This window comes from Protopterus annectens, chromosome 5.part0 (genome assembly GCF_019279795.1).
Source record: "Protopterus annectens isolate FY-2018-M chromosome 5.part0, PAN1.0, whole genome shotgun sequence".
Classification (NCBI taxonomy): Eukaryota; Metazoa; Chordata; order Ceratodontiformes; family Protopteridae; genus Protopterus; species Protopterus annectens.
The window spans coordinates 642326556-642351684 of NC_056735.1; the positions used below are offsets into that span (position 1 = coordinate 642326556).

General features: G+C 45.9%; 1 protein-coding gene across 2 annotated transcripts in view; it reads left to right on the forward strand.

Moving 5' to 3' along the window:
• LOC122802723 (interleukin-5 receptor subunit alpha-like) overlaps positions 1-25129 on the forward strand; it is a 451682-nt gene that overhangs the window by 29682 nt on the left and 396871 nt on the right. The window lies entirely within an intron of this gene.

The following is a 25129-nucleotide window of genomic DNA, read 5'->3' on the forward strand; positions in this document are numbered from 1 at the left end:
ATGCAACCAGTGCCATTAAAACCTGAAATGCATGTTCTTTTTTTAGGATCTGGTGGGAGTGTTCGGCTAGTAACTGAAACAGCTGCTCCCCTATCTAATAATACATTTTTCCATAGAGTCCCCTCTACCCAAATATCAATTAGGGGCCTTTCATCCCGCCCCTTTGTAAAAGATGTCAGGAAAGAAACTTCTTGGGTAGGGGGGCACACCCCTATTGCATATTTTCCCGGTCATCTGTATCTGATGCTTTTTCAACTGCACATAACTGTAACTGTACTACTTGCTCTTCACCCTCATTGTCATCCCCTTCACTGTCATCTACATACTTAAAAAAACTTTGTAACTTCTGCTTTTAAACCTTCTGCATAATGTGGATTAACAGGTGTTTGTCCAGAAGATTTTCAGGCCCAATCTACCGGACATATATCCCCCTGTGGTGTAATTTGTTTTACCTTATAATTATCCTTTCCCTGATTATAGGGCCTTTGCACCTTTACATGTTGCTTTCCCATGTTTTCTTCTGTAACTTGCTTAATAAACTTACCCTTTCTTTCCTGAGCTTCCCTCCATTTCCTGTAATATGGACACTCCTTTTTTTAAAATGACCAGTTTGCTTACAGCAAAAACACTGTAAAACCTTTTTTTCTTCCCCTTGTTCCTTGGCCCCCTTTGGAGCCAGAGGTACAGAAGCTACTTTCTGCTGCCGTTGTTGTCCTTGGTCTATCCAACGGCTTCTAACATGCCATTTTGAACGAACTTCTACGACTTCAAAAGGTTCCATGTCTTCATCTACTGCGAAGACATGGTGAGAAAAAAGACTGCCATCATCACACATTATTTTGCCTCTCATTAATTTTTGCATTAAATCATGCAAATCCTTTGAAGTTTCCTGATAGCTACACTTAATGTCACCTACAACCCCCTTCACTTGCTCTTAGAAACAGCGAATAAGCTGCTTTTGAGTGTCTTTATCTTTCATATCCTCATCAGATTTATTAAACACTACCTGATACGCAACTGAAAGTGATCTGCCTCTTCGAGCATTTTGTCTGAAATGACAATATTGAAGTGATCTAACAACCGAGTAGTTAATGTTTGTCCTTGTGTGTATGCCTGTAACACTGCTGCCATATATTGCAGCTGAGTGTTAAGAGGATAGTTTTTTAGCTGAATAACACTTAGGAATAAATGTCCAAAAACATTTGGTGAAAGAATCATTCCATGCATCTGCACCTGCTGCATAATTAACACATTCTTCAAAAGCTAACATGTTGCAAAATATACCTTTTTTAACATTCCATTTGGAGAAGGTCTGTAACACTCTTGATTGTTGATACAAATCAGCTGGTGTTGCTGCCCCTATAATGTCTATTGGCTGCCTGACATTTTCCCCTGCTGCAGTTTCCAATTCTGTAAGATGGTCTCGTAAGACCTTTAGTTCTTCATCTAGTGTCGTGAGCTGTTCTGTGCGTCTGTCTAGATCATACTGCATCTGTTTATACTTTTGATCCTTAGCTTTCCCTTCCTCCTCCTCTCTCTGTAGTATCTGTAGCTGCTGTTTGCACTGTTGGTGTTCAAGTTGCATTGTGTCATAATGTGCAGTTTTGTCCTGCTCTGCCTGTAATTCCTGTGTAAGCAATGTAAGCCTTGCTTCCCAATCTTAGAGAGTGTTATGTTTACATTCAAGTGCTTGTAACTGACCCTGTAGGCTACCCAAACATTGTGATAACAAAGTTGCCATAGACTGACTGAGATTATTCCACTCTGTCTGACTATCCCTTTGACAATTTTTTAAACTGTTTATTTAACTTTTGTTACTTTAGTATGGTGATAAAGCTGAACTCCAGTCTGAACAAAAAGTAGCAAAAGGTGTTACCAAATCAATTTCTAGGTCCTGTAAGAGCTTATCTTTGAAATCAGTAATATCTTGTAAAAGGTTTTCAACAGTACATACAGGAAAACCTAGAAGAGTATTTGGATCAGGATACAGAGGAGAAGATAAGGGCTGTATTTCAGGGGACTTTTCCCTGGATGTAACCTGTGTAACAACCTTTCTGTGGCACACTAGACAAATAGATTTATCATCACTGTCACAAAATACACACCCTGGTCTGTACTGATAAGTTTTGACATTAGACGTACCAATCATAGGTAAAAATCCATTTACTCAAAGCAATGACATCAACATTACCTAATAAAGTACTGCATGTGCTACAGTTTTGTTTATATCAATCCTTAAATCCTGACCATACATGTGCTGGACTGTCATTACTGTCTATCTGAAAGGTAGTTTTACATTTTACACTTTTCTGGTTTATGGCATCCATGCTGTAGAAGAGAAACAAAAACAGAATTACCAGTTTCTGTGTGGAAGGTGATCAAGTCTTCCATCAAGAAAGCATGGAAAGTCCCGTGTTGATTTTCCCAAAAGGTGGTCAAACACAGCTGGCAGATTCAGCTGTGTGAATGTACAGGACCTGTGGAGCTTGCAGAGATGCACTGTTGTGCTACTGGATACTGTGCATAAGAAGGAAGCAAATGTTTGCACTGCAACTGGACATACTAACAGAATAAAATGAAAAAGAAGCTGTAGTCACAAGAAGAAACTGTTCGGTCAATCAACTGTGGCTCGCCACTGAAAAATTATATACGCGTCTTCTGTTGGTTTAGTGCTGTTACTTGCATTAGTACATATGCATACCACAGTATTTAACTCTTAGTATGACCAGCTACTTTAATACTGTATTGTACTAAGTACAATAAATACACTGAGACAAACTGCTTCAGTTAGTATGACTTTACTGTTACATTTTTCTTTTGGATCTACAAGCATGCAATACAGATGCTGTCAGCTCTCTATGGCAAATTCCCAAAACTTGTTTATACACATATTTATACCAAAGTCTGATATATTTTTCTTAGTATGATGTATTACAATCTTCCTTTGTATAACACTTTTCTTTGTTCTTCTAATTTATGATTTGTCCTTGATTCTTTTTCAAATTTGGTGGTCCAGGGAAACTCGGTCTTGCATTATCAGAAATGTGGTGTTCCAGCACTATCTGAAACTTGATATTCTAACTTTATCTTGCTTGATGTTACATATCTTTACTTCACTGATGTCCTTCCACCTGCCATCTGTGCAGCTATTTTTACAGACTTTGGGCCAGATTCAGGAAGGCTTACACGGAGTTCAAGAGTAGTGTAAGCCTCCGTGTAAGCCTCCCGATTCAGGAACAGCCCAAATCTCCGTGTAAGAGACAGCTAACACGTCTCTTACACGGACTGGGCGTGGAAATGCTCAATACCTCATTTGCACCTTAAAGATATGCAAATGAGGTATTTGAGCGATCCACGAAGCCGAAACCAGTCCGTGTAACGGACGTGTTAGCTGCAGAAATGTACTCAGCTGACAACTGAGTACATTTCTGCAAAATTAAAAACGGAGCCATGTCAGCTCCAAATAAAGGGTGCATATGTTTCATTAAGCATGCCAATGGCCAAATATGTGGCCATTGGCATGAAAACCTGTTGCAAAAATAAGTTATATAACTTTTTTTCCACGGGATTTCTGGGTTTAACTGCAGCGCACACCCGCGCAAACGGGGTGCGCTACCTAAAACTTAAAACCGAAGCGTATAAGCCCACAATTGTGGGATTTATGTATTACATGGAATGTCAATGGAGGGACTTGCAGACTAAAAACAATATGGCCTCCATTTAATGGTTGTCAAGGGGGGGAAGCTCCGTGTAAGACATGTAACTAAGCATTACTAGGCAATCCTATGTAAATGAGGGTTACAATACTGAATCACACTGCCACATAGGTAATGAGCACTTTCTGAGTAGTGTAAGAGTTAGATAAGGGGGAGGAACAGAGTAAGAGGTAGGTGACATCACGGGGGGGAAGGATAATAATAAATGTACCAGATTGGAGGGCAATGTAAGGTAACAGATGACAGACAGACATCAGGGAGGGAGGTGTGTCCCAACAGAACACTAGGAAAGTCAAGAAATTGAGGGTATACGCTATCCCTACACTCAAAGTTTCTTGAAATACGTGCATGCGCGCGTGTGCGCGCGTGTAAGGCAGGTTCAACATGTGGGAGCGTGTTGCAAACCGTTTACAACGGTTTGCGCGAGCGTGCACGTGTTTAAAGCAGTGTGCGCGCGTTTTAACATGAATCAGCCAAGCTCACACCGTGTAAGGATGTGTGCGCGCGTGTAACACCGTGCAGAGATGTGTGCGCGCGTTTAAGTGACTGTGAGCGTGTTTAAGCTGGTGTGCACATTGCTCCTCCTCAGGAAACAGAGAGGAAACAGGAAACAACTAAAATACAGGGAAACTGCCAGAAGATACTGCTGGAGTTAATTGGTGGAAACAATTAGAAGCAGGCAATTACACAGGCAGACTAGAAGCCCAACCCAGCACTTAAAACACTGCAAAGAGCAGTGCAGGCTGTTTCTCACAAGAGATACTGCCAGAAACTAAGCTATCAGAATTGAAAACTGAAAAAAATTGAACTCAGAGTAGAAATGCTAGGGGCTGCCATAGCTATTATAATCAGGCATAGGCGAATTGCTGAGGGTAGTGACAATGCAGATGCTGACAGACAACCCAGAGTGAGGAGAAGGAGAAGAGTATACAGGCCCAGGGTCACCTACCATGGGTTACATGAGCTGGAGATAGTAGAGCGCTACAGAGTGGACAGAGACCTTCTGCAGCAGATTGTTGAGCTGTGCAGGCCACGTCTCACACACAGAACCAACAGAGGGGAACCCATCCCAGTGGAAACCAAGGTATGTGTTGGCCTAAGAATACTAGCAACAGGTACCTTCCAGAGACCAACTGGTGATATGATGGGGATATCACAGGCATCAGCCTCCAGAGTACTGCACCAGTTCCTGGATGCCATGTCACCACATGTCAGTGATCATATATATGTCCCTAATGACTGTGAGGTTGTGGCCAGCAATATGCGTCTCTTCCAGCAAATAGCGGGATACCCTGAGGTGCTGGGTGCAATAGACTGCACGCACATACGCATCAAAGCACCAGCTGGTGAGCAGGGTAGAGCCTACATTAACCGCAAGGGATACCCCTCCATCAACTGCCAGGTCGTGTGTGATGCCCAGGGCATAATAATGAATGTGTGTGCTGGCTGCCCTGGGAGCTACCACGATTCCCATATCTGGCATCTGACGCAGCTGTACCAATCATTTGCCAATGGGGACTTCCCACACGGACACCCAGTGGAGGATGCAGGTTATGCACTTGAGCCATGGCTGATGACACCCATCAGAAATGCACACACACCTGAACAGGAACGCCATAATGAGGCACACGCACAAACACGTAATGTCATAGAGCATGTGTTTGGGCTGCTCAAGTCACGGTTCCGGTGTCTGGACACATCTGGTGGAGCCTTGCAGTACACACCAACTACATGTACCCAAATGATCATGATATGTGCTATGCTACATAATATGATCCTGCGGAAACAGCTGCAGCAGGACCAGCACATGGCTGGGCCAAACATCCCCCCACCATTGCCAAGGCCAACACAGGCAGGGGGTGACTCGGAGGAGGAACAACCTGACCTTGTCCCAGTAGGCAGAAGGAGGCATGCCCAGTATGCCCTGGCCTTGGCAAAGAGGCAACGCATAGCACATACACTTGGTCAGTAGGAACACTGGGACTGATACCCACTCTGCCTCACTCATACAGTAACAGGGATGCCTAACATGACACAACCTGCTTCCAAACATGTACAGGGAGTGTAGTATGTGCATCCGACAGAGGCGGCCCTGCAGCACCACCTGAGGCATGAATGCCATGTGTTAAGTAATGTAATATCATGTACCATATGCACACCTGAGGACCCCAACTAACATCCACCCTCAACAATCATAAACCACAAAAACACAAACCCACCTCATGGGTACCACAAGGGATAGTAACCTAGATGTAATGCTACCCAATGCCAGAAGTATAAACATCAAGATGCGTGCAGTGTAAACACACACAGTATAGAGAATGTAGATATCAGTGCTGTAATAGAAAACAGGGTCAAAGCCCACATCAGCACCCTGGCACTACCAGGTCACACCTCACACAGTGATGTACATGTGCAAAAACATGGAACAAGATAAAAATGAGGGTGACTAGCAGTAAATGGCATGGATAACCACACACCCATGTTTGTACCACAACAAGAAGCAACATGGAATAGCCATGGTCAAAAACCAATGGCTAAAACTGACTACTACTATATAGCTTGCTGCAGACCACTGTCCTAATAGCAGGAACTGCCCCAGGCCTATGTTCATAGGTTCATAGGTTCATACTAGTCTATCTGCCCTAGGGCATTTATAAGCCTAGCCCAGAGTTTTGTGGCTTCTGCCACCCCTTCAATTTGATGGATAGTATGCCCATTATTTTGCTGTGCCTCTGTCAAGCAGTGATACTGAGGTTATCCCTGGGGTATACCTGCAATCTCCCATCCATTGGTCAAGATCTCACTCGAACAAAGCCAGTGAGGTGCTCAACCTCACATATACCAGGATGTTGTTCCACAGCATAGGGACTCTCTGGGTGATGAATCTGTCCCTCCAGCACATCCTATTAATGTCTGTGTTGAGGTTTAAGTCTCCTGCCCTTGTAGCTCTGATGGATGTAGAGGTCTTGAGGTGAAGCATGTTCATTAATTCTGGGATGGACATAGCCTTGTATGTCAGGCACAGGTCACCTCTGAGCAGATGGTAAGCGACTGAATACAGCTGGAATTCCTTCAGTCGGGCAGCATAAGAAATATGTTTGAGACCCTTTCACCTCCTGTTGAGGAATTTGTGGGCCCATCCAGTTGCCGCAGGTGTTGGGCCAGATACATTCTGAATGGGGCATTGTATGCAATCATTGGTCTGATGAGTGATGAGTACAGGGGACAATGACCTCCCTTGATCTAGATGTGAATCCCTGCATGATGAGGTGGCCAATGTAGAAGGTCTTCCAAACTACCCTGGCAATGTGAGTGTCAAACAAAAGGTTACTGTCAACCTGGGTGCCCAGGTCCCTGATAACCTCCTCTGTGCTTAGAGGATTGCCACCTAGATGGGAACCAGTGGTAACCTTGTTCTTCCTGAAGGGTATGGCTATGCATTGTTTAGTGTTTAATGTAAGGCCATGGCTCTGGCACCAGTTATCCGTGTCTGAGACCCTTCTGAAGGATGTCTGTGTCAGATGTGTTTCCAACTATGCTTCCCAGTTTGCAGTCATCTTCAAACTTTGTCAGCCATAATCCTCCTGTGTTTGCTCGTACTTCTGAAAAGTAGATGCTGAACAAATGTGGGCCCAGGACTGAGCCCTGTGGGACACCACTTGTGACAGCTCTGGAGTGTGACATGGCACCAGCAACTTTGACCCTGTGTGTGCTGTCACTTATCCAGTCTACAACCCATGCTGTGATGTATGGGTTCACAATTAAGCTGGTGATGTTTTCAATGATACCTGAGTGGGGTATTGTGTCGAAAGCCTTTGCCAGGTCAAGGTAGGCTGTGTGGACTGCCTTGCCCACGTCAATGGCCTGGGTGACTGTCTTGAAAAAGTCAACCAAGTTTAAAAGGCATGATCTGCCCTTGACAAAGCCAAACTGGATTGGATCCAATGTCTGCAGGTCCCCTATGTCTTCATTTATAATTCCCATTATGATCCTCTCCATAGCTTAGCAGAACAGGCTTGTCAAGGATGGGATGGTAGTTTCCGGGGTTGGTGGAGGCACCTCCTTTGTGAAGTGGGTCCACCATTGCCGTATGCCACTCTTTGGGCACATATCCCGAGGTGAGGCTAAGAATAAACAGCTGCCCTAATTGCGGGTGTAATTACTCATTGAGTTCATGGAGCACACAACTGGGGACACCATCAGGTCCCATGGATAAAGTGTATTCCGCCTTGGATAGAGCAGTTCCCACCCCAGCATTGGAGATGTTTGGGGGGCTACAATCCTCTGGTGTAGATACCCCTCCAGTTGGGGGGGGGTGAGAAATCTGCACTGAACCTGTCAGCCAGTATGTTGGCAATGTCTGTAGGTGCAGTGATATCTACATCATTCAAAACTAATTCTGAGCATATCTGGGAGTTCCCTCCCAGGTTTCAAACATAGGTAAAAAAGGCCTCATGATTGTCCCTTGAGTCCTGAGTGGGTTTACTCTCAAAACTTGCCTCGGATGATTGTATGGGGGAACCCACTGTTTTACTCACAATGAGCAGGGGTGTCTTCCCTCCTACGGAGCACGCTCTATCTCGTAGTAGCTCCTTCCTTGTGTTGTAGAGCTTGTTTATGGCTAGGGTCCACCAGACTGGATGCTTGCCTGTGGTAAAAAGAGTCTTTGTTTTGTTTGTTATTGCCTGATCCATGCAATCCTGGAGGTGCTGGTAGAAGGCATTTCTAAGTGATACAGTGGCTTGGGTAATGGTGTCCGCTGGCTTGGGGGCCTTGAAAGAGACCACACCAGTCCTTAGAAATGTGAAGTCGGCATTTGAGAAGGTCTTCACTGTTTGTTTGTCTATCTGGGGTGTGGGCGGGATGTGGACTCCCACTGAGAGTAGTCCATGATCTGATCTCACCAATGATGGGTATACTTCTGGTGTTCAACAGTGTGACCCCATGTTCGTGATGATGAGTCCTAGTATGTTGCCTCCACTTGTGGGGATTGGGACCAGTTGTTCCATGGCATTTGAGTGTATGAACTCTTGGAACCTTTGTGTTAGAGTGTTGTGGCTTGATTAGTGATCCCAGTCTATATGTGGATAGTTGGAATCACCCAGTAGGATGGTGTTTGGAGATACATTTATCCCCTTCAGTGTTTGCAGGATAGCTGTGTGAGGTACCTGAGTTTGAGAGGGTGGCATGTAACATGCTACAAACTGCAGAGCAGTCTTGCCTATGTTCCCTGGCACCTGGATGGTCTCCGATGCATCGTGTGTTGCCACCAACCATGAGGTGAGGGTGTTCTTGATGAATATGGACACCCACCATCCTTCTTGGTGTTGTCCGGATTCTGGTGCCAGAACGCATGATATGAGGTAACACCCGATAGTGCCGGGGTGCTGTCAGAAGCTGTGAACCAGGTTTCAGGCACAGCACAGACATCAATGTGCTACATACTGAGAAGGGCATAGAGTGTGTGCAGTTTGAGGTTGAGACCTCTGGCTTTGAGCAGCATTACCCTTAGTGTCTGTCCTTTACTGTGTTCTAGGGTGGTAGGTGTAGAATCTGAATCATGCATATAAAAGGCACAATGGGGGTGGCAAGAGCATCATCTGAATTCCGGAAGCCCATGGGTGACAGGTGCAAACCGTCCCTTGCAAATCACCGTGGCCTGTCCAGCATGTCATCCCAGGCAGACAGACATTGGACCCCCTTTGAATGACACCATAGTTAAAGCAAAATATTACAGCTGATCATCTTGTCTCTGTTTATGTGGCATCATACTTGGTGAAGGTAGGATACTGCTGAAGGTCAGGGTCACACCTGCCTGGCCTACATAATCAGAGGGATCCTCTATGTCTCTTTCCATGTAGTCCAGGGAGGTACATCTCAGGTCGTTCACACCAGCATGGATAATGACTGGGTCAGACTTGTACTTGCAGTTGAGTGACCTGAGTGCTTGCATTATGTGGTGGATTCCTGTGCCCGATAGGCAGCTTACTGTGACCTCCTCCGTACCCAATCTGGTGAGCGGGACGTCAGTGTGTCTGACTATGGAGTCACCTATGACAAGTGTGTCTGGCAATGTGTTTGGCCTTAAGGGCTGTGACTGTTTGGCACACTGACTCTGTGGTCAATGTGTTGCATGTGCTGTGCCCTGTGGAGGCAGTTGTGTGAGTGTCTCCTGTGGTGGCCACTGCCGTTTTGGTAGAATTCTGATCAGAGCCTCCGAGTATGTCTCTGTGTGTCTATGTGTATGATCTTAAGTTGTGATAGTGCCATGTGAGACTGGATTTGTGATGTGTGTGGTTACCTTCACCTTCTCTCTGGTCTTGCTAGTCCTATGTTGAGAGAGCTCAGCCTCCACTTTGGCTTTATAGTTGCATCTCTCACATGTATGTGTGTTTTGTGGGAGAAGGAGAGGGTTGTCAGTGTACATGAGGCAAGTGTAACATTGCCTCAATATTCCCAGGTTCACCAGCTGAGCAGGAGGGGACACTAGCAACTGATCCCTAGACATGCTAGAAGGAATAGACAAAACAATGTTGGAATACAGGGAGATATCAAGCCCCCAAAACCACATCATAGTGTTTGATTGACAATACCTACACATACACCGGTGTTTCATAGTGTCATAGTCTACTACTAGGCTATCTGCCCTAGTGCATGTATAAGCCTAGCCATAGTGATGTGGCTATTGCCACCCCTTATAGTGGTAATAAGTGTACAGAATAGATTCTGAATATTGTACCTCTGACTTAGTAGTGACACATTATGACCCCCTTACGTAATTGAATAACATGACTGTGCCTCTGTCTAGTCTGTGCCTCCGTCTCATATGCAGTTGTCCAGATGTCTCATGAAGAGAGTCAGTGAGGGACTCTGTCAAACATGAACTGGGATACTCTGCTAGAGTGTGAGATGCCTCTGAGTTATGACTCTGTCCCTCCAGTATGTCCTATACATGTATGTGCTGAGGTTCAAATCCTCAGCTCTCATGGCTCTGGTGGATTTGAATTGCTTGCAGTGGAGCATGTCCATCAAATCCTGATTGGACATGGTCTTGTATGTCAGGCATAGGTCACCTGTAAGTATGCGGTATGACACTGAACAAAGCTGGATTTCCTCTATTCTGGAAGCATATGACATGTGTTGAAGAACCCTGATCTTTATGGTAGGTACATTTCGGGTGTCTCCAGCTGTTGCAATTGCTGGGCGAGGTACATACCATATGGGGCTTTGTATTCAATCATGGGCCTGATAAGGGAGATGGATAGTGGAACAATGACCTCCTATGATCTTGATGGAAAACCCTCCATGATAAGGTGGGCAAGATAGAAAGTCTTCCTAACCACTTTGGCAACAGGGGTGTCAAAAGAGATGTCACTATCTACATGTGTCCCCAGGTGTCTGATTTGTTGTCTGTGCTCAGTGGGTTGCTGTCTATGTATTGATCTGTGGGTTCCTCCCAAAGGGGATGAATACACATCAGTTGCATTCAGTTTCATGCCATGCGTCTGGCACCAGCTATCCGCCTTTGTGACGGCATTCTGTAGTATGTGTGTGCCGGCTGATGTATCCACTATGGTGCCTAGGTTGCAGTCATCTGCAAACTTTGTCAGCCACAACCCCCCTATGTTTGCTTTCACATCTGAAAAGTAAATACCAATTAAGAGGGGTCCCAGGACACATCCTTGTGGGACACCACCTGTGACTGGCTTCGAATCTGACAAGGCATCTGCAATGTTGACTTTATGGGTTCTGTTTCTTAGCCATTTTGCAACCTATCCTGCGACATATGCTGTTATATGTCAGCTGTTGAGCTTGGCTATGATGCCTGAGTGTGGTATTGTGTCACAGGCCTTAGCCAAGTGCAGGTAGGCTGTGTGGACTGTGTAGCCCTCATCGATGGCCCTACTGACAGTGTCATAGTAGTCAACTAGGTGCAAAAGGCAGGATCTGCCCTGTACAAAGCTGAACTAGGTGGGAACAAGGGTCCGTAGGTCAGTAATGTGTCTGTGTAAGAGCTCCATAATGACTCTTCCCATATCTTTGCAGACAAGGCTGGTTAAGCTTGTGTGGTGGTAGTTGCCATGGTCTGTGGAGGCATCTCCTTTGTGGAGTGGGACCACTGTTGCCGTATGCCAGTGTTCAGGTACATATCCTGTAGCAAGACTAAGGTTAAATAGCAGTTGTATATATGGGTCCAGCCCCTTCTGGAGTTCACATAGCATGCAACTGGAGATACCAGCAGGTCCCATGGATGCTGTGTACTTGTCTTTGCTGAGTGCCGCTCTCACATGGACATCCAAGATGACAGTGAGGTTACATACAGCAGTGATAACTATCTTCTTTTGGGGGTGAGGGAGGGGGTAAATCGCACTGAAGTCGTCCGCCGGAATGTTGCCAATATCTGTCAGGTCACTGGAATATATGTTGTTGTGTACCAACTCTGAGCATATCTGAGGGTTCACAACCAGGTGTCTGACATAACTGAAGAAAGCAGTGTGGTTACCTTCATTGTATTTGGTGATTTATGTCCCCAAGTTGACCTTGCATGTCTTTATGAGATAATGTAGCTTTCTACTAGTGCTGATCACAGCTGTCTTCCCTTTTGGAGATGTAGCTCTGTCTTGCATTAGTAACCCTCATCTGTCATACAGTTTGTTTATGGCTGGGGTCCACCAGACAGGACACTTTCCCTTTGTGGAGAGGGTCCTGTTTTATTTGTGATTGCATGGTCCATGCTGTCTGACATCTAGCTAAGGGGAGGTCATTGTGGTTCTGCAGTTATCTTTCATCAGCATTAGAAATGACCACAACAGCCCCTGTGGGGTGTACCTCATGCAGACACATCCAGCACCTGTAAAGTCCACAACAGTACCTCACCAGGAGTATGACAGAGCTGGAACACATGTAATGTGTAGCCTGATTAAACAGAGTGCAGCTCCACACACTGCCATGCTGTCCACCCAGATGCAAGCTGTGCCTGATGTAGAAAGCCATGTCCAAGCTGGAATCAATGCACATGCTGCACCTTGTACAATCTGAATGGCAGAGAGCTATGCACATGAGGGACCTGAACCCCAGCACTGACATATGTAGGACAGGCTGTACTGCATTATCCAAAACACAGAAGCCACCCCCACGCATGAGTAAACTACCAGTACAGGTCGTCTGTAGAGACACTCATTGAGTCCCCTCAACAGGAATCCTAACAAGTGGATGGGAGATGGGAGGTTTACCCTGGGTATCAATGTTATGTCACAGGTAGACAGAGGCACAGTATACTAAACAAGACATATGTCATGGCAAACTACACTTACAATGTGTTGATGGACAAACACACTCTCCGACTAGCATTAGAAATGGCCTAGGGCACATCGGTAGTGTTTGCCAATGTACACTCATGTTGTGGAATACACTACCGATGTTGGATGAGGCTGTTGTAAGTAGTTCACATCTGAACATAATGCAACACGGTCAGATAGGTTCATAGGTACATAGGTTTATACTAGGCTATCTTCCCTAAGGCAGGTATAAGCCTAGCACAGAGTTCATTGGCATACACCACCCCTTATATGGAAACAGTACTGTGCCCATTATTTTGTCATGCCTCTCTCCAGCAGTGACACAGTGACGATCCCCGGGTTAAACATATGACCTTCCATCCACAGGTCAAGATACCTCTTGAACACAGCCAGCAAGGTGCTCTGCCTCACATGGACCGGGATTGTATTCCACAGCATAGGGAGTCTCTGGGTGATAACTCCATCCCTCCAACATGTCCAACGTACATCCCTGCTAAGGTGTAAGTCACCTGCACTAGTGGTTCAGGTGGATCTGCCGATTCTGAGGTGGAGCATGTCCATCAATCCCTGTTTGGACATGGCCTCGCATGTCAGGCACATGTCACCTCTAAGCAGACGGTATGTGAGTGAATAGAGTGGGAGTGTCTTCAATCTGGCAGCATATGACAGCTGTTGGGGTTCCTTGATCCTTTAGGTGGGGGACATTCATGGTGTCCCCAATTGCTGCAGATGTTGGGTGAGATACAGCCAGAATAGGGCATTCTATGCGATCACCGGTCTGATAAGTGAAGAGTACAGGGGAACAATGACCCACTAGATCTGGATGTGAATCCCATCCTGATCAGGTGGGCAGTGTAGAAGGTCTTTCTAGCCACATTAGCAACGTGAGTCTCAGAAGAACGGCGACTGTCAACCTGGGTCCCCAGGTCCATGATAACCTCCTCTGTGCTTAGAGGATTGCCACCTATATGGTAGCTTGGGGTTACCTTGCTTTTCCTGAAGGGTATGTCTACACATGTTGTGCACTTTGACTTCAGGCCATGGCCCTGGCACCAGCTATCAGTTACTGTGAGTCCCTTCTGAAGGATATCCGTGTCTGATGCACTATCCACTATGGTGCCCAGTGTGCAGTCATCTGCAAACATTGTCATCCAAAGTCCTCCCATGTTGGCCTGTACTTCTGAGAAGTACATGACAAACAATGGGGGCCAAGGACTGAGCCCTGTGTGACACCACCTGTGACCAGCCTGGAGTCTAACATAGTGCTAGCAACTCTAACCTTGTGGGTCCCGTCCTTAAGCCATTTTGCAACCCATCTTGTGACATATGGGTTTACATTTCAGTTGTTAGGGTTTCCCACAATACCTGAGTGGGGTATTGTGTTGAAAGTGTTTGCAAGGCCAAGGTAGGCTGTATGGACTGCCTTTCCCCAACAATGGCCTAAGTGACCGTTTTGAAGATGTCAAACCAGTACAAAAGGCATGATCTGCCCTTGACCAAGCCAAAATGGGATGGGTACAATGTCTGCATGTCCCCTATATCTTTGTTTATGAGCTCAATTATGATCCTCTCCATAGATCTGCAGACTACACTTGTTAAGCTTATGGGGCAGTAATTACCAGGGTCTGTAGAGGCACCGCCTTTGTGCAGATGTGCACAACTGGACCCTAACCAGGCTGGTGTGCACACTATGGAAATGTAAAGCGGTGATAGGACTAAAGCCCAGGATACTGACCACCACAGTGAAAGTACTGAAACACTACACTATACAGTGCTATAGTGTTAGGTCAGTATGAACGGATGTTGACAATTGTGTGCAAAGTATCCCATGCAAAACCTGCAGGCACAGTATACTCCCTGTTTTGTTCACACAAAAGCATTTGGACAGTAACTACACAACATGGCACAGAACACACAACCATAAACTGGAGGTATTTGTTGAAGGTCACACTCATCCACAAATGTGATGGGCTGCAGAGTTCAACATATGTAAAGCCCACACTGGGCATGCTCACACACTTAGATAAATGAGACATCTTTCACACAACATGCCATGGGAAGGCTGAACTGGGCATGCTCACACACTTGGTCCAAATGTTACTCCTAGCAACTGTGAAAACACACCAGAGGATGCTCATTCCCCTTTCTAGACACTGATCATGTAAGCACCCTATAAGTATATCAGAGAAAAGGAATCTCTCAGTAATCTGAATAGCGCGCTGCGCTAATGCGGCTGTCTCTAGTGTCATAACATAGTTAGGTAGGGGTTTAAATCCAGCAGGTGGCAAGTGTGTGTGAAGGGGGGTAAGTATGTATGAAAGAAACATCCCTTTTGGCAGCTGGGAAAACACACCACAGGATGATCATTCCACTTTCTAAACTCTGATGATGTCAGCACCCTATAAGTATATCAGGGGAAAGGAAATCTCCCGTAATGCAGCAGCTGTGCTAATGCGTCCGTCTCTAGTGTCATAACATAGTTAGGTAGGGGTTTGAATCCACCAGGTGGCAAGTGTGTGTGAAGGGGTGTAAGTGTGTATGAAAGAAACATCCCTTTTGGCAACTGGGAAAACACACCACAGGATGATCATTCCACTTTCTAAACTCTGATGATGTCAGCACCCTATAATTATATCAGGGGAAAGGAAATCTCCCAGTAATGCGAATAGCGCGCTGTGCTAATGCATCCGTCTCTAGTGTCATAACATAGTTAGGTAGGGGTTTGAATCCAGCAAGTGGCAAGTGTGTGCGAAGGGGGGGGTAAGTGTGTATGATTGATATATCCCTTTTGGCATCAGGGAAAACACACTACAGGATGCACATACCCCTTTCTAAACTATATCACAATTATGTATGGCTTTAGATTACAGACATGCCAAGTGTGTTTTGCACACACAGAATGCCCATGTGTGTGGGTTGTCACTCACAATTATGCATGACATTGATTAAACCAGTTATGGCAATGCACACATGATGTATGTGTGCGCCAAATACACATATGTACCTCTGACCTTCAATAGTTACCATGTGTGATGCCTGCCACATGTGAATACATGGTATTTGCACAGGGTGACATTATGACTGTGGTCTTCTGTGCAGGTGCTGCATGTGGGATGTGTATATACAGTGTGAGATGTAGATGCTATCAGCCTAGTAGTGAGGGATGCACACCTGGTCTGGGGCATATAGTCTACATGTTGTTGATGTACAGGAGCTGCATGTTTTCACCTGTTGTGGGAGTGGTAAGACAGTATTCCATAGCAATGCAGTGACTGCATGCTAAGAACCACTCAGCTAGGGTGTTGTAGCTACACTAATTCATTAGCATTCAGTAATTTGTCAGAATCCCTGGTGAGGGTCTGATGCCAACCAAGGTCAGGGGTCTACCAGCCTGTGTCACTTGCTCAGTGATCCCTTCCATGTTCCCTATCATGTATCCCAGTGAGGGACATCCCACATCAGGTGTGGTGGCATGGACAATGACTGAGTCATATGTGTCCATGCATTTGACTGACTTGTATGTTTGTGTTATGTGGTGAACCATAGTGCCCCATGAGCATATCACTGTGACCTACACCTTTTCCAGCCTGGTGAGCATTGTCTCACTGTACTGGACAATAAAAGTACCTAACACAACTGTGGCAGTAGTGTTGTATAGCTGTACAGACTGTGCTTGTTTGACACACAGGATTTGTGTGCTATGTGTTATGCATGCTGTGTGCAGGCCTAATGTATGCCTGTGTGCCAGCTGCAGAGATGTCTGCCAGTCATGCAGGATGCTATCCTTAGGCTTCACAACTGACCTGTTGTGTTTCCATGCTTGTATTGCTGTCCGTGTAGGTCCACATCAGATTGGTATTGCTGTCACTGTAGTATGTCATGCCACCAGACAGGTTATGCCAGTACTGGGTTCAGAGTGCTTAGTCCACAGTTTGGCCATGTGTTTCCATCTCATACATGTGATGTACATCCATGGGTAGGGATAGGGTTGACTGTGTACATGTGGCAGCTGTGACATTACTACATGACACACATATTCCACAACTGTACCATAGAGGTGACTGACAACTGACCTTTGCACATGCTACCATAGTATTGAGATTACATTGGTGATTAACAGCACATAGGGCCAATGGTGAAAAGATACATAGGTCCATAGGTTCGTACAGGGATGTCTGCCCAGGGCATGTATCCACCTAGCCAGAATGTGTGTGCCTTTCAACATGCATTGTGAATCTGTCTTGCTATGCCCTTTTCCAAGGTTAGTATACTGTGCCTCTGTCTTACAGTGACACATAAGTGATACCCAGGGTAACCCTACAATGTCACATCCAGTCATTAATATCACTCTTGAAGATAGTCACTGAGTCAGTCTGCCTAACCTCTATTTGGATAATATTCAGGAATGAAGGGAGCCTCTGAGTTGTGAATGTGCCCCACCAGCATGTCCTATGTATATCACTCCTGAGGTTCATGTATTTCCAGCGTGTACCCTGGTGGGATCTGGATATTCTGAGATGCAGCATGGCCATTAACTGAGGGTATGACCTGGCCTTCTATGTCAGGCACAGATTGCTTATGAAGAGGCAGTATGTCACTGAGTAGAGCTGCTGTTACTTTAACCAGTCAGTATGTGGCATCTGTTTGAGCCCTTTGATCCCCTTGTCGAGGTACATATGTGGTATCTCCAGTTGCTGCAGGTGTCTGGTAAGGTGCATGCCGACAGGTTCATCATAGTCAATTATGGGCATGATGAGGGATGAGTAAAGGGGCACAATGTCCTCCCCTGTTCTACATGTGGATCCCATGATGATGTGGCCCATATAACATGCTTACCTAACCACTTTGTCCATGTTGTTGTCAAATGGTAGAATGCTATCAACCTGTGTACCCCAAGGTCCATAATTCCTTCGTCTGCACTTAATGGATTAACACATATGCAGTACGTTGTGGTCACTTTGTGTTTGACAAAGGGGATGACTATACGCTTTCTGTCATTCACGTTGAGGCCATGGCTGTGGCACAAGTCGTGTGTTTGCAAGAGTCCCTTTTGTAGGATGCGTGTGTTAGCTGGTGAGTTGATTATGGTGTCCGGTTTGCAGTCACCTGCGACTTGCTGAGCCACAGTACTTCCATGTTGGCCTGTACCTATGATAAATATATAATGAACATGACAGCTCCCAGGGCTGTGCCTTGTGGGACACCACTTGTACCAGGTTGGAGGCTGACATGGCTCCAGCAATTCTACCATGTGTGTTCTGCCCTTGAGCCACTGTGCAATACCCATAGTGACATAGGGGTTAATATGTACACTGGTGAGCTTCCCTAGAATGCACAAGTGGGGTATTGTATCCAAGGCTTATGCAAGGTCCAGGTAGGCTGTGTAGACCTCCTTCCCCTTGACAGTGGCCTTGGTGACTGTTTCAAATAAATCATACAGGTTTGAGAGGCAGGATTTGCCATTGACAAAGCCACACTGTGTATGGTGACATGTCTGTAGGTCCACAATATCTAGATATGTGAGGTTCATGATGATCCTTGCCATAGCTTTGCAGACAAAGCTAGTCAGACATATGGGGCGAGTAGTGTCCAGGATCCGTGAAGGCACCACCTGAATGTTGAGGGACCACTGTTGCTGTATGCCACTCTCTGGCCACATATCGTGTATTAAGGCTGGGATTGAACAGTGGTGTTATGTCTGGGTGTAGCTCTTCTTGTGGTTCATGTAGGACACAGCCTGGGACACTGTCTGGTCCCATTGATGCAGTGTTTATTGCTTTGTGGAGGGCATCTCTTACCTGAGCATCTGTGATGTCAGGGGGGGCAGCACTGTGCTGCGAGACATATTTGCCCTTTTGGTGTGGTGGGGGGAGAAGGCAGCATTGAACCTGTCCACTAGGATGATGGCAATGTCTGTGTGTTTTGTATTTTGTGTGACATCTTGGATTACCTCTGAGCATATCTGGGTAGTACCACCCAGGTTACTAACATAACTACAGGCAGCCTTGTGATTATCCTCAGTGGCTTGTGGAATCCTCTCTCAAAGATGGCCTTAGACAATCATATGGGTGCCTGTAGTTGTCTTCCAATACTCATCAGTGGTGCCTTCACATTTTGGGAGGTAGTTGTATCATGTAGTGGCGTCATCCTTCTATTGTACAGTGTGTTTATGGCTGGTGTCCGGCACCCAGGACATCTGCCTTTGGAGAATTGGGTCATGCTTTCATATGTGGCTTCATGATCCATGCATTCCTGAATGTGTCCATAGAATGCCTTTATACAGGTATCTGCAGTCTGGTCCATATTTTCAACAGGCCTTGGGCCTTTGAAGGTTTCCAGATCATTTATGAGGGGTGTGAACTTGCTTGACATGAGCTGTTGACAGACGTGCCGCCTCCAGGCGGAGCAAGGTGAGGGTCACAGTTAGCTACCTGTCGGGTGATAGAATGTGCCACATAACACAGGCACACAGGTCACTCCACAGCAAGTACAACTATGAGGCAGACATTGTCCATGCTGGTGCAAACAACCTGAGACGTACCTCCCTGGACCACATGGAAAGAGACACAGAGGAGCTCTTACAGCACCCTCTCAAACTGAGGACTCCCACACAGCCTTCATGCTGACACAGGAGAGTTTAGATTACTCTGCAAACACCATCATACTGGGTGACGTCAGCTACCCAAACATAGACTGTGAACATTACACAAGCCACAATACCCAAGCTCTAGGGTTCCCATAGATCAGACATTCTTTGGCTATGGAACAGGTAACCAACCTTCCCACAAGAGGGGCAGATATACTAGACCTGATCATCACAAACATGAGTACAAACTGCTCACCACTGGGAGTATATCCCTCATTGTTGCAATCAAACCATATACTAATCACACTGGAGTACTGGATCCCCCACATATGCAGACCTCAAACACATCGATGTGTGTGTGGGAAATGTCCCTATTAGCAACTGTGACAGTACAGTACAGGATGCAGATCCCCCTTTTGAAACACTGATGATGTCAGGACTGTATAACTATATTACCTGTAGTGAAGTCCTCCAGTAATTCGCATAGCGTGCTCTGCTAATGTGTCTTTCTCCAGTGTCATAACATAGTTAGATAGGGGTTTGAATCCTGCAAAGGGAATGTATGTGTGTTAGTATGAGTGGGGTTTATGTGTTTGCACAATGCTGAGAGGCTTAACTGCCTTTTGCCAACTGGGAGAACACACTACAGGGTGCACATCCCTCCTCCTACACACAGATGATGTCAGCACCCTCTAAGTACAGCATTAGTAAGGATTTCTCCAACTGCTGCAAATAGCACACTCTGCTAATGTGTCTGTTTCTACTGTCATAACACAGTTAGGTATGGGTTTGAATCTTGCAAATGGAAAGTATGTGTTTTACTGTTGGTGGGGTTAGTGTGTGTGCACAATGATGGGGTGGGATGTGGCTTTTGCCACATGGGGCTATGCACTGCAGGGTGGTCATTACCCTTAACAGGCAGTGATGTTGATAGCACCCTATACAAACAAAACTACAAAAGAGAAGGTGGTGGTACCAATAACACATGTAAGGTAACACTTCTTCAAGTAATGTCCACAAAACGGAGTAGGATAATCAAACAATTATTTTATTCTATACAGACAACATGACAACAGACAACTGCCAGTACTCAGTATAGTGTTACATGCTACTGTAACACACACATGTACCCGAATATACCTAGATAGTGTTCTGAAGCCTGAATGTGGCAAGTGTGTGGATGTGGGATGTGTCTGTGTGTGCATTTCCGTATGGGAAACATGTTTGATGTGGCAATCAGGGTACTACAGTACCTGATGCACATTACATCTTTCAACTGATGAGGTTGCCTGCACCCTGTGAGTACAGGTAGAGAAGGGGACGCCAGTAGTAAACAACATAGTGCACTTCTCACATGTGTACCTGTCATGTATCAACAGCTACTCATGTAGGGTGATAAATAATGGGAATGGCAGGTGAGCGTGTGCATGTGTGTGGGTAGCAGGGTGTGTATAAATGCATGTGTGACAGAACAGATACATATAGCTGAATCTACATAACAGCACAAGATGTGCATTGCCATAGTCAATGTTAGCATGTGATGGTGTGCAGCTGGTACACTTTGGTAAGTAGTATGGGTGCAGATAACAATTGAGGACATTCATACAGTTACTGCAGCAGGACTGCTGGGATATACACACAATTATACTGGAACAGTGAACAGTTACCAACATGTTACTACTTATACACATCTATGTAGTCACCCTGTGCATCAGCAACGTGTTTACCTTTACCTGCACCGATGTTGTAGTATGCAGGAGGTGGCACAGTGTCATCATATGCACAGGGTGTGGGTTAGGTATGCCCAAGCCAGCCACTGGTAACACCAGTTGACATGTGTGTGTATGTGTGTTTGTGAGGGGCAGTACAGGGTGGACCGTGTTGGTGCAGTGTGTGTGTGTATGTGTTTGCCCTAGGTGTTAGGTTTCTGCATGTGTGTAAGCACGCACACAGTCCCACATAATGGCTGCCATGTACAGGGTTTTGTGGACAGCCACAGACTGCACCTGTCAGGTCATCCAGATCAGTGTCTGTGGGCACGGACACGGTACCTGTGCCTGGCAGGGGTGCTACGGGCCGTATCCGGTACTAACCCAACTGGGTACTGTCATCAGAAGCAGGGGTGTGTTGACTGGACACAGTTCCCTGTTGGGACTGTCCAGAGCCACGTGCACGTGGTCTCCTGGGGCGTCTTGATGACAGCACAGACCCAGCATTGCTGGGGCTGGTGCTGGCACTTGAGTCTTGCGAGTGGGCCTGTTGTCATCCGGCCACTGCCAGCTGGTGCTGTTGCTGGCATACGGCCACGTCGACGTCGCAAACGCACACCATCGCCCTGGCCCATGGACATCTGGTTGTGGAGCAGCTGTTCTATGCCCCACAACGTCTGTCAACGACATCTGTGAAGTTACGGATAGCATTCGCAACATCACGCATGCCGTCTGTCATGGCTGTGCGACATGCTCTCAGCTCCCTCAGACCCTGTCTGGTGTACCTTTCCATACGTGCCTGTGCCTGCATGACAGTTCGAAACATAGTGGAGGTTGACATACCTCCTTGGGCACGTCGGCCAGAGGCAGTACGGCCACAGATGCCCCCACGAGAACCCATGGGCGACTGTCTGCGTGGTACCATTGGAGGCCCATGCTCATGGCTGCCTTGTGGGGATGCATGTACCACAGGTACCACATTACCCTGATCTATGCCCACTGCAGACTGTCCATCACTTAGGGACAGTGGTGACAAAGGATGTAACGGCAGGATGACTGTGCACATTGACGGGGTTGAAAGCTGTGTACTGTCAATTGGCTGACCAATGGTGGACCCAGACACACCTTCCTGCACCATTACAGACATTTCATCATCATCAGTACCTGGGGCACAAGATTCAGGTTCCCTGCTGCAGGTCACCAGAGCAGCACCAGAACCTACGGGAGGAAAACATGGAACACAGATTACAGTCTCAATACATATTTGACAGAGATGCACTTCAATACTAATGCACACATTCAGAAATGGACACATGCACTCATGGACACTAATACACATGCACACTTGGGCACAGGCACACTTGCACACATGCACACCCCACAGTAAACACACACATCAGTACCGTGTTACACTACTCAATTTACTACAACTGTGTATTACAGGTATTGTGAACACAGTCACCAGCATGTCCACTACAGAGTTACACTACTCTTCCTAGTTTTATAAATTGTTTTACAGATAATGTTAAAAAGACTCACCAGCATGTATGGCCTGCCTCGTTGCTAGATGGGAGGGACCTGGAAGTGTGAAGAGAGTAATGTCAGTGGGCACATGTGTGCCATTTGTTTTGCACATGTTACAGTACAGTAGTACACTAGTTCCCTTATACACATCAGCTGCACATAATGTCTGTATATATATCATGATGACAGATACATACCACATGCACACCTTATGCGTGCATGAAGTAACAATGTACAGAACAGTCATATGTACATACCAGGAGTTAACTCTAATCTCACCCTTACCTCTCTTCAAACGGCAACTCAAACTGTACTTCCAAAACCACTGGCTTTGTTCTTCTTGGAGTCCAGGCTAACGTCCCTCTCCCTACCCTCTCTTTACCTTTAACCCCTCATTGTGCATAGAAACTAGCTTCTACCCTGTTTCTTTCACCTTGATGTTCTTCTATGCTCTGACCTACTTCTCCCATCCCTCCCACCTCCTCTTGACTGTCTTCCTTCTTTTCCTCACTTCCCTTCTTGACTCCTGCCTCTTCCATATCATTGTATCTTTCATACTCCTTCTACTTCTCTACCCTTCTGAGCCCTAACTATTATGTATATGGCTTTTGCCTTATTGCATAACCATTATGCTTTAGGTAGGATTGCTTTGAAACCAATGGTACATTGTGTATGACTCTAAACTGTTTGAGTTCCTTACATGTATGTTGATTTAATTAACAGGCTGGTGTACAATTCTATCATGTTGGCTGTCTGTATTAACAACTTGTCTGTCTGCCTTTATTACGTTATGTGTGGAGCTTTTCTCCACAGGCCTCTACTGAAAATGGACATATATCCAGCTAGACTATCTGGGTCAACAAATGTAAAAGTAATAACAATAAATGAATATGGCATCTTACCTGCACGCTCAGTGTCTTGCTGCTGTGTGGATCCAACCTCCATCATGATGCACGAGTGTTGCTGTTGTTGTTCTGGGGCTGGATCCACAACACTTAGCAGTAGCCCCTCCTGTCTGGTGAGGGGGGGATGTGTTGCCACCCCCCCCACCTGTGGCAACCTGTTGCCTGTGGATATCTGCAGCACGCTGGCGGACATTTCTAATCAAATCACTGCAGTGATGTCTCACCTGCTCATATGTCCTATCATGCATGCCAACATCATTTATCCTGCTAACAAGGTTTTGCCACAGTGCAGACCTCTCCTGCTGATTCTGGGTGGTGCGTGAGAACAGGATGGCATAGTCACGCACCAGGCTCTGGTGAATCACGTCATCCTCTGCAGCAGAATATGATGGGTTCCTTTTTGGAGCCATGTCAAGCTGGAAAGTTACACAAACAGGTTATCAGCATAGTATCTCAACAATACATGGTACACATTCTATACAGGGAGTATTAACTTCTACTTATTACTGCTTGGTTAAAACTTGATTACAGTGTAGCTATCATTCTATGTCATTTGTACTAAGCACTTGGCCTTCAGACCAGTTGTTTTACATTAGGGAGGTTGGTGGCAAGCACTGTGGTGGCAGGACACATATCTTTCATCCATTGAAGTTGGGAACTGCTGATTGAGGGCCCAGTGTACAAGTGTATTAGTTCTGGTATGGGCAGTTGGCCTTCAGGCCAGTTATTTAACATTAACAAGGTTTGTGGTCTGCACTCGTGTGTGACAATAGGCTGTACTCTGCCATTCATAGCTGGGGACATCTGGTTTCAGGTCTATAGTGCCTGCATATCTGAGCTGTATCTGACTGACATTGCTACACCTTGTTTGCTGTAGCAACCACTACATCCAGGCCTCCTGGATCTACCTTTGTTTATATGCTTGTTATTTGTTAGCTTGTTATTTCACTGGTATGCTACTTCCACATAGTACACAGCTTCTCAACACGTCTGTGACTCACTACTGATATCTGCATTGCTTACTGTACGTATTTCCATGTTACACATGACAGCAAGTGACTGCTTCTCATTATTGCATTTACTTAATTGTGACACATTGCACTTAGGTTACCTGGCACTTGCTCACTGACGCTTTTATATCAGTCAGCAGTTGGAGGTAATGTCAGTACACCCTCACTCCCCACTGGACCTTGTTTTCAATCATTAATTATTACAGAATTCACAATAGTATTCTAGCATGTCCAGAGGTCAGTTGTCAGTTCCCTCCCCAGTCCAGCTGGTGAGTGTGGTACTCCAGAGACAATGTTAGAACAGATGCATGTACACAGACAACCCCCCCTCCTAACAACAAATTCAAACTCATGTGAGTGATGCAACCATATACCAA